This window comes from Cucurbita pepo, chromosome 16, assembly GCF_057944985.1.
Source record: "Cucurbita pepo subsp. pepo isolate OVF chromosome 16, ASM5794498v1, whole genome shotgun sequence".
NCBI classification, from domain to species: Eukaryota; Viridiplantae; Streptophyta; class Magnoliopsida; order Cucurbitales; family Cucurbitaceae; genus Cucurbita; species Cucurbita pepo.
The window spans coordinates 2,461,140-2,471,338 of NC_141813.1; the positions used below are offsets into that span (position 1 = coordinate 2,461,140).

The following is a 10,199-nucleotide window of genomic DNA, read 5'->3' on the forward strand; positions in this document are numbered from 1 at the left end:
AATTAGTCGTTTAATTTTTTAGGTTGATTTTGAATTCTTTTTGTATCCCATGCCCTTTTTCCGTTTGTAAAGAACTTGAAATTTATGACGAAGGTGTTGTATGTCTTTTAAAGTGTGCAAAATTTATCTTTTTGTCGCAGTTCGATATCTCGAAACCACTAAAAATTAAAATTGGGTCATGACACATCCAACATGGGTTGGAGAGGAGAACGAAGCATTTCTTATAATAAGGGCCTGAATACCTGGTGAGGTAACGGGCCAACGAGGGCAATGTCTTTTAGCGTTGGCCTTTGGCTAGTACAAAAAAAAATATGAACCTTACGTCACCTGAGAGATTCCAACTCTTGCGGGGTAACCCCATGTACTTAGCAGGCACACGCCTTAACCACTCGGCCAAAGCGACTTTTTTAATTTAGGAACAAAAATCGAAGAGGCACTACGAACAACAAAGGTAGATGTTTAATGAGGAATCAGTTAGAACTTCGAGACCTACACAATTGTTAGAGCACAGTAAAGGGTAAGCCCGAACTTCTTATAGACCAAAGGAAAGTCGTGGAAACCCAGTAGAAGAATGAAGCTACGGCAGCCTACAAGTAGGTTGGTTACTAAGTAGATTTTTATACTTACACCTTTCTCCTTTCCTTGTTCAGTTACTGGTCAAGGTGGGGTGATGCTCTGGAGCTCTACTATCACAAAACAGTGTCGACACGGTGTGTATGTTAGATGTATTCGACCTGGGACATCAATTAGTCGTTTAATTTTTTAGGTTGATTTTGAATTCTTTTTGTATCCCATGCCCTTTTTCCGTTTGTAAAGAACTTGAAATTTATGACGAAGGTGTTGTATGTCTTTTAAAGTGTGCAAAATTTATCTTTTTGTCGCAATTCGATATCTCGAAACCTCTAAAATTAAAATTGGGTCATGACACATCCAACATGGGTTGGAGACGGGAACGAAGCATTTCTTATAATAAGGGCCTGAATACCTGGTGAGGTAATGGGCCAACGAGGACAATGTCTTTTAGCGGGTGCCTTTGGCTAGTACAGAAAAATAAATGAACTTTACGTCGCATGAGAGTTTCGAACTCTCACGGGAAAATCCCATGTACTTAGCAGGCACACGCCTTAACCACTCGGCCAAAGCGACTTTTTTATTTTAGGAACAAATCTCGAAGAGGCACTACGGACAACAAAGGTAGATGTTTAATGAGGAATCAGTTAGAACTTCGAGACCTACACAATTGTTAGAGCATAGTAAAGGGTAAGCCCGAACTTCTTATAGACCAAAGGAAAGTCGAGGAAACCCAGTAGAAGAATGAAGCGACGACAGCCTACAAGTAGGTTGGTTACTAAGTAGATTTTTATACTTACACCTTTCTCCTTTCCTTGTTCAGTTACTGGTCAAGGTGGGGTGATGCTCTTGAGCTCTACTATCACAAAACGGTGTCGACACGGTGTGTATGTTAGATGTATTCGACCTGGGACATCAATTAGTCGTTTAATTTTTTAGGTTGATTTTGAATTCTTTTTGTATCCCATGCCCTTTTTCCGTTTGTAAAGAACTTGAAATTTATGACGAAGGTGTTGTATGTCTTTTAAAGTGTGCAAAATTTATCTTTTTGTCGCAGTTCGATATCTCGAAACCTCTAAAAATTAAAATTGGGTCATGACACATCCAACATGGGTTGGAGAGGAGAACGAAGCATTTCTTATAATAAGGGCCTGAATACCTGGTGAGGTAACGGGCCAACGAGGGCAATGTCTTTTAGCGGTGGCCTTTGGCTAGTACAAAAAAAAAATATGAACCTTACGTCACCTGAGAGATTCCAACTCTTGCGGGGTAACCCCATGTACTTAGCAGGCACACGCCTTAACCACTCGGCCAAAGCGACTTTTTTAATTTAGGAACAAAAATCGAAGAGGCACTACGAACAACAAAGGTAGATGTTTAATGAGGAATCAGTTAGAACTTCGAGACCTACACAATTGTTAGAGCACAGTAAAGGGTAAGCCCGAACTTCTTATAGACCAAAGGAAAGTCGTGGAAATCCAGTAGAAGAATGAAGCTACGGCAGCCTACAAGTAGGTTGGTTACTAAGTAGATTTTTATACTTACACCTTTCTCCTTTCCTTGTTCAGTTACTGGTCAAGGTGGGGTGATGCTCTGGAGCTCTACTATCACAAAACGGTGTCGACACGGTGTGTATGTTAGATGTATTCGACCTGGGACATCAATTAGTCGTTTAATTTTTTAGGTTGATTTTGAATTCTTTTTGTATCCCATGCCCTTTTTCCGTTTGTAAAGAACTTGAAATTTATGACGAAGGTGTTGTATGTCTTTTAAAGTGTGCAAAATTTATCTTTTTGTCGCAATTCGATATCTCGAAACCTCTAAAATTAAAATTGGGTCATGACACTTCCAACATGGGTTGGAGACGGGAACGAAGCATTCCTTATAATAAGGGCCTGAATACCTGGTGAGGTAATGGGCCAACGAGGACAATGTCTTTTAGCGGTTGCCTTTGGCTAGTACAGAAAAATAAATGATCTTCACGTCGCATGAGAGTTTCGAACTCTCGCGGGGAAATCCCATGTACTTAGCAGGCACACGCCTTAACCACTCAAACAAAGCAAACTTTTTTATTTTAGGAACAAATCTTGAAGAGGCACTACGGACAACAAAGGTAGATGTTTAATGAGGAATCAGTTAGAACTTCGAGACCTACACAATTGTTAGAGCACAGTAAAGGGTAAGCCCGAACTTCTTATAGACCAAAGGAAAGTCGTGGAAACCCAGTAGAAGAATGAAGCGACGGTAGCCTACAAGTAGGTTGGTTACTAAGTAGATTTTTACACTTACACCATTCTCCTTTCATTGTTCAGTTACTGGTCAAGGTGGGGTGATGCTCTTGAGCTCTACTATCACAAAACGGTGTCGACAAGGTGTGTATGTTAGATGTATTCGACCTGGGACATCAATTAGTCGTTTAATTTTTTAGGTTGATTTTGAATTCTTTTTGTATCCCATGCCCTTTTTCCGTTTGTAAAGAACTTGAAATTTATGACGAAGATGTTGTATGTCTTTTAAAGTGTGCAAAATTTATCTTTTTGTCGCAGTTCGATATCTCGAAACCGATAAAAATTAAAATTGGGTCATGACACATCCAACATGGGTTGGAGAGGAGAACGAAGCATTTCTTATAATAAGGGCCTGAATACCTGGTGAGGTAACGGGCCAACGAGGGCAATGTCTTTTAGCGGTGGCCTTTGGCTAGTACAAAAAAAAATATGAACCTTACGTCGCCTGAGAGATTCCAACTCTTGTGGGGTAACCCCATGTACTTAGCAGGCACACGCCTTAACCACTCGGCCAAAGCGACTTTTTTAATTTAGGAACAAAAATCGAAGAGGCACTACGAACAACAAAGGTAGATGTTTAATGAGGAATCAGTTAGAACTTCGAGACCTACACAATTGTTAGAGCACAGTAAAGGGTAAGCCCGAACTTCTTATAGACCAAAGGAAAGTCGTGGAAACCCAGTAGAAGAATGAAGCGACGGTAGCCTACAAGTAGGTTGGTTACTAAGTAGATTTTTACACTTACACCATTCTCCTTTCATTGTTCAGTTACTGGTCAAGGTGGGGTGATGCTCTTGAGCTCTACTATCACAAAACGGTGTCGACAAGGTGTGTATGTTAGATGTATTCGACCTGGGACATCAATTAGTCGTTTAATTTTTTAGGTTGATTTTGAATTCTTTTTGTATCCCATGCCCTTTTTCCGTTTGTAAAGAACTTGAAATTTATGACGAAGATGTTGTATGTCTTTTAAAGTGTGCAAAATTTATCTTTTTGTCGCAGTTCGATATCTCGAAACCGATAAAAATTAAAATTGGGTCATGACACATCCAACATGGGTTGGAGAGGAGAACGAAGCATTTCTTATAATAAGGGCCTGAATACCTGGTGAGGTAACGGGCCAACGAGGGCAATGTCTTTTAGCGGTGGCCTTTGGCTAGTACAAAAAAAAATATGAACCTTACGTCGCCTGAGAGATTCCAACTCTTGTGGGGTAACCCCATGTACTTAGCAGGCACACGCCTTAACCACTCGGCCAAAGCGACTTTTTTAATTTAGGAACAAAAATCGAAGAGGCACTACGAACAACAAAGGTAGATGTTTAATGAGGAATCAGTTAGAACTTCGAGACCTACACAATTGTTAGAGCACAGTAAAGGGTAAGCCCGAACTTCTTATAGACCAAAGGAAAGTCGTGGAAACCCAGTAGAAGAATGAAGCTACGGCAGCCTACAAGTAGGTTGGTTACTAAGTAGATTTTTATACTTACACCTTTCTCCTTTCCTTGTTCAGTTACTGGTCAAGGTGGGGTGATGCTCTGGAGCTCTACTATCACAAAACGGTGTCGACACGGTGTGTATGTTAGATGTATTCGACCTGGGACATCAATTAGTCGTTTAATTTTTTAGGTTGATTTTGAATTCTTTTTGTATCCCATGCCCTTTTTCCTGTGTAAAGAACTTGAAATTTATGACGAAGGTGTGGTATGTCTTTTTAAGTGTGCAAAATTTATCTTTTTGTCGCAGTTCGATATCTCGAAACCTCTAAAAATTAAAACACATCCAACATGGGTTGGAGAGGGGAACGAAGCATTTCTTATAATAAGGGCCTGAATACCTGGTGAGGTAACGGGCCAACGAGGACAATGTCTTTTAGCGGTGGCCTTTGGCTAGTACAAAAAAAATTATGAACCATACGTCGCCTAAGAGATTCGAACTCTAGCTGGGAAACCCGATGTACTTAGCAGGCACACGCCTTAACCACTCGGCCAAAGTAACTTTTTTATTTTAGGAACAAATCTCGAAGAGGCACTACGGACAACAAAGGTAGATTTTTAATGAGGAATCAGTTAGAACTTCGAGACCTACACAATTGTTAGAGCGCAGTAAAGGGTAAGCCCGAACTTCTTATAGACAAAAGGAAAGTTGTGGAAACCCAGTAGAAGAACGAAGCGACGGCAGCCTACAAGTAGGTTGGTTACTATTCTACCATTAGACCACTGGTGCTTCTAACTTTAGGCATATCCATAACGTACTCGTATTTTGGTCATGCAGTTCTTCTGAAGCCCTTAACTTTTCGTTCACCTCTCAGTTTAAAAATAAAAAATAAAAAAGAAAAGCACGATAGTGCCTCGTGTCATCTATAAATTTAATAACTGTTATTGTGGCAAACCGAAGTTTTCAAATTATGCACTAACATCTTAGCTAATCTTTTGGATGCACCAGCCGGGAATAGAACTCGGGTCTGTACCGTGGCAGGGTACTATTCTATCACTAGACCACTGGTGCTTCTAAATTTAGTCATATCCATAACTTACTCTTATTTTGGTCATGCAGTTCTTCCGAAGCCCTTAACTTTTCGTTCACCTCTCGATTTAAAAAAAAAACAGAAAATCTCGATAGTGCTACTCGTGTCTTCTATAAATTTAACTGATATTATGGCAAACCCTAGTTTTCAAATTAAGCACTAATATCATCAGAGCTAATCTTCGGGGATGCACTAGTCGAGAATTGGACTCGGGTCTGTACCGTGGTAGGGTACTATTCCATTAGACCATTGGTGCTTCTAAATTTAGTCATATTCATAACTTACTCGTATTTTGGTCATGCAGTTCTTCCGAAGCCCTTAACTTTTCGTTCATCTCTCGATTAAAAAAAAAAACACAGAAAATCTCGATAGTGCACTCGTGTCATCTATAAATTTAACTGATATTGTGGCAAAACCTAGTTTTCAAATTATGCACTAATATCATCAGAACTAATCTTCGGGGATGCACTAGTCGAGAATTGGACTCGGGTCTGTACCGTGGTAGGGTACTATTCTACCATTAGACCACTGGTGCTTCTAACTTTAGTCATATCCATAACTTACTCGTATTTTGGTCATGCAGTTCTTCCGAAGCCCTTAACTTTTCGTTCACCTCTCGATTTAAAAAAAAAAAACAGAAAATCTCTTTAGTGCTACTCCTGTCATCTATAAATTTAACTAATATTGTGGCAAACGCTAGTTTACAAATTATGCACTAATATCATCAGAGCTAATCTTCGGGGATGCACTAGTCGAGAATTGGACTCGGGTCTGTACCGTGGTAGGGTACGATTCTACCATTAGACCACTAGTGCTTCTAACTTTACGCATATCCATAACGTACTCGTATTTTGATAATGCAGTTCTTCCGAAGCCCTTAACTTTTCGTTCACCTCTAGGTTTAAAAATAAAAAAGAAAAAAGAAAAGCACGATATTACTACTCGTGTCATCTTTAAATTTAATGCACTAATATCATCATAACTAATCTTCGGGATGCACCAGTCGAGAATCGAACTCAGGTCTGTACCGTGGCAAGGTACTATTCTACCACTAGACCACTAGTGCTTCTTAATTTAGTCATATCCATAACTTACTCGTATTGTGGTCATGCAGTTCTTCTGAAGCCCTTAACTTTTCGTTCACCTCTCTATTTAAAAAAATAAAAACAAAAAATCTCGATAGTGCTACTCCTGTCATCTATAAATTTAACTGATATTGTGGCAACCCCTAGTTTTCAAATTATGCACTAATATCATCATAGGTAATCTTCCTTCGGGATGCACCAGCCGAGAATCGAACTCGGGTCTATATCGTAGCAGGGTACTATTCTACCACTAGACCATTGGTGCTTCTAAATTTAGTCATATCCATAACTTACTCGTATTTTGGTTATGCAGTTCTTTCGAAGCCCTTAACTTTTCGTTCAAATTATGCACTAATATCATAAGAGCTAATCTTCGGGATGCACCAGCCGAGAATCGAACTCTAGTCTGTAACGTGGCAGTGTACTATTCTTCCATTAGACAACTGGTGCTTTTAAATTTAGTATTATCCATAACTTACTCGTATTTTGGTCATGCAGTTCTTCCGAAGCCCTTAACTTTTCGTTCACCTCTCGATTTAAAACAAAAAACAGAAAATCTCGATAGTGCTACTCGTGTCATCTATAAATTTAACTGATATTGTGGCAAACCCTAGTTTTCAAACTATGCACTAATATCATGAGAGCTAATCTTTGGGGATTCACTAGTCGAGAATTGGACTCGGGTCTGTACCGTGGCAGGGTACTATTCTACCACTAGACCACTTGTGCTTCTAAATTTAGTCATATCCATAACTTACTCGTATTTTGGTCATGCAGTTCTTTCGAAGCCCTTAACTTTTCGTTCACCTCTCTTTTTAAAAAAAAAAACACAGAAAATCTCGATAGTGCTACTCGTGTCTTCTATAAATTTAACTGATATTGTGGCAGACCCTAGTTTTCAAATTATGCACTAATATCATCAGAACTAATCTTCGGGGATGCACTAGTCGAGAATTGGACTCGGGTCTGTACCGTGGTAGGGTACTATTCTACCATTAGACCACTGGTGCTTCTAACTTTAGGCATATCCATAACGTACTCGTATTTTGGTCATGCAGATCTTCCGAAGCCCTTAACTTTTCGTTCACCTCTCAGTTTAAAAATAAAAAATAAAAAAGAAAAGAACAATAGTGCCTCGTGTCATCTATAAATTTAATAACTAATATTGTGGCAAACCAAAGTTTTCAAATTATGCACTAATATCATCATAGCTAATCTTCGAGATGCACCAGCCGAGAATTGAACTAGGGTCTATACCGTGGCGGGGTACTATTTTACCACTAGACCACTGCTGCTTCTAAAGTTAGTCATATCCATAACTTACTCGTATTTTGGTCATGCAGTTCTTCCGAAGCCCTTAACTTTTCGTTCACCTCTCGATTTAAAAAAAAAAATAGAAAATCTCGATAGTGCTACTCGTGTCATCTATAAATTTAACTGATTTTGTGGCAAACCCTAGTTTACAAATTATGCACTAATATCATCATTGCTAATCTTCGGGGATGCACTAGTCGAGAATTGGACTCGGGTCTGTACCGTGGTAGGGTACGATTCTACCATTAGACCACTGGTGCTTCTAACTTTAGGCATATCCATAACGTACTCGTATTTTGATCATGCAGTTCTTCCGAAGCCCTTAACTTTTCGTTCACCTCTCAGTTTAAAAATAAAAAAGAAAAAAGAAAAGCACGATATTACTACTCGTGTCATTTATAAATTTTATAACTGATTTTGTGGCAAACCGAAGTTTTCAAATTATGCACTAATATCATCATAGCTAATCTTCAGGATGCACCAGCCGAGAATCGAACTCGGGTCTGTACTGTGGGAGGGTACTATTCTACCACTAGACCACTGGTGCTTCTAAATTTGGTCATATCCATAACTTACTCGTATTTTGGTCATGCAGTTCGTCCGAAGCCCTTAACTTTTCGTTCACCTCTCGATTTAAAAAAATAAAAACAAAAAATCTCGATAGTGCTACTCGTGTCATGTATAAATTCAACTAATATTGTGGCAAACACTAGTTTTCAAATTATGCACTAATATCATCATAGCTAATGTTCGGGTTGCAACAGCAGAGAATCGAACTCGGGTCTGTACCGTGGTAGGGTACTATTCTACCACTAGACCAATTGTGCTTCTAAATTTAGTCATATCCATAACTTACTCGTATTTTGGTCATGCAGTTCTTCCGAAGCCCTTAACTTTTCGTTCACCTCTCGATTTAAAACAAAAAACATAAAATCTCGATAGTGTTACTCGTGTCATCTATAAATTTAACTGATATTGTGGCAAACCCTAGTTTTAAAATTATGCGCACTAATATCATCATAGCTAATCTTGGGGATGCACCTGCCGAGAATCGAACTCGGGGTCTATACAGTGGTAGGGTACTATTCTACCACTAAACCACTGGTGCTTCTAAATTTAGTCATATCCATAACTTACTCGTATTTTGGTCATGCAGTTCTTTCGAAGCCCTTAACTTTTCGTTCACCTCTCGATTTAAAACAAAAAACAAAAAATCTCGATAGTGCTACTCGTGTCTTCTATAAATTTAACTGATATTGTGGCAAAACCCTAGTTTTCAAATTATGCACTAATATCATGAGAGCTAATCTTCGGGGATGCACTAGTGGAGAATTGGACTCGGGTCTGTACCGTGGTAGGGTACTATTCTACCATTAGATCACTGGTGCTTCTAACTTTAGGCATATCCATAACGTACTCGTATTTTGGTCATGCAGTTCTTCCGAAACCCTTAACTTTTCGTTCACCTCTCAGTTTAAAAGTAAAAAAAACAGAAAATCTCGATAGTGCTACTCGTGTCATCTATAAAATTAACTAATATTGTGGCAATCCCTAGTTTTCAAATTATGCGTCCTAATATCATCATAGCTAATCTTCCTTCGGTATGCACCAGCCGAGAATCAAACTCAGGTCTGTACCGTGGCAGGGTACTATTCTACCACTAGACCACTGGTGCTTATAAATTCATTCATATCCATAACTTACTCGTATTTTGGTCATGCAGTTCTTTCGAAGCTCTTAACTTTTCGTTCACCTCTCGATTTAAAAAAAAAAAACACAGAAAATCTCGTTAGTGCTACTCGTGTCATCTATTATAAAATTTAACTGATATTGTGGCAAACCCTAGTTTTCAAATTATGCGCACTAATCATCATAGCTAATCTTCGGGATGCACCTAAGCCTTGAATCGAACTTGGGTCTGTATCGTGGCAAGGTACTATTCTTCCCCTAGACCACTAGTGCTTCTAAATTTAGTCATATCCATAACTTACTCGTAATTTGGTCATGCAGTTCTTCCAAAGCCCTTAACTTTTCGTTCACCTCTCAGTTTAAAAATAAAAAAAACAGAAAATCTCGATAGTGCTACTCGTGTCATCTATAAATTTAACTGATATTGTGGCAAACCCTAGTTTTCAAATTATGCACTAATATAATCATAGCTAATCTTCCTTCAGGATGCACCAGCCGATAATCGAACTCGGGTTTGTACCGTGGCAGGGTACTATTACTATTCCTAGACAACTAGTGCTTCTAAATTTAGTCATATCCATAACTTACTCGTATTTTGGTCATGCGGTTCTTCCGAAGCCCTTAACTTTTCGTTCACCTCTCGATTTAAAAAAATAAAAACAGAAAATCTCGATAGTGCTACACACGTGTCATCTAATAAATTTAACTGATATTGTGGCATTATCGC

The 10,199-nt window shown here is 38.9% G+C and overlaps 3 non-coding genes across 3 annotated transcripts; all 3 read right to left on the reverse strand.

The window, feature by feature from the left end:
- Positions 1-1,064: 1,064 nt before the first annotated feature.
- TRNAS-GCU (transfer RNA serine (anticodon GCU)) lies at positions 1,065-1,146 on the reverse strand. The gene has a single exon. It is a non-coding gene; the product is annotated as a tRNA-Ser (tRNA).
- A 7,113-nt stretch (positions 1,147-8,259) lies between these two features.
- On the reverse strand, positions 8,260-8,330 carry TRNAG-CCC (transfer RNA glycine (anticodon CCC)). The gene has a single exon. It is a non-coding gene; the product is annotated as a tRNA-Gly (tRNA).
- A 489-nt stretch (positions 8,331-8,819) lies between these two features.
- Positions 8,820-8,891, reverse strand: TRNAG-ACC (transfer RNA glycine (anticodon ACC)). Its single transcript has one exon. It is a non-coding gene; the product is annotated as a tRNA-Gly (tRNA).
- Positions 8,892-10,199: the final 1,308 nt, after the last annotated feature.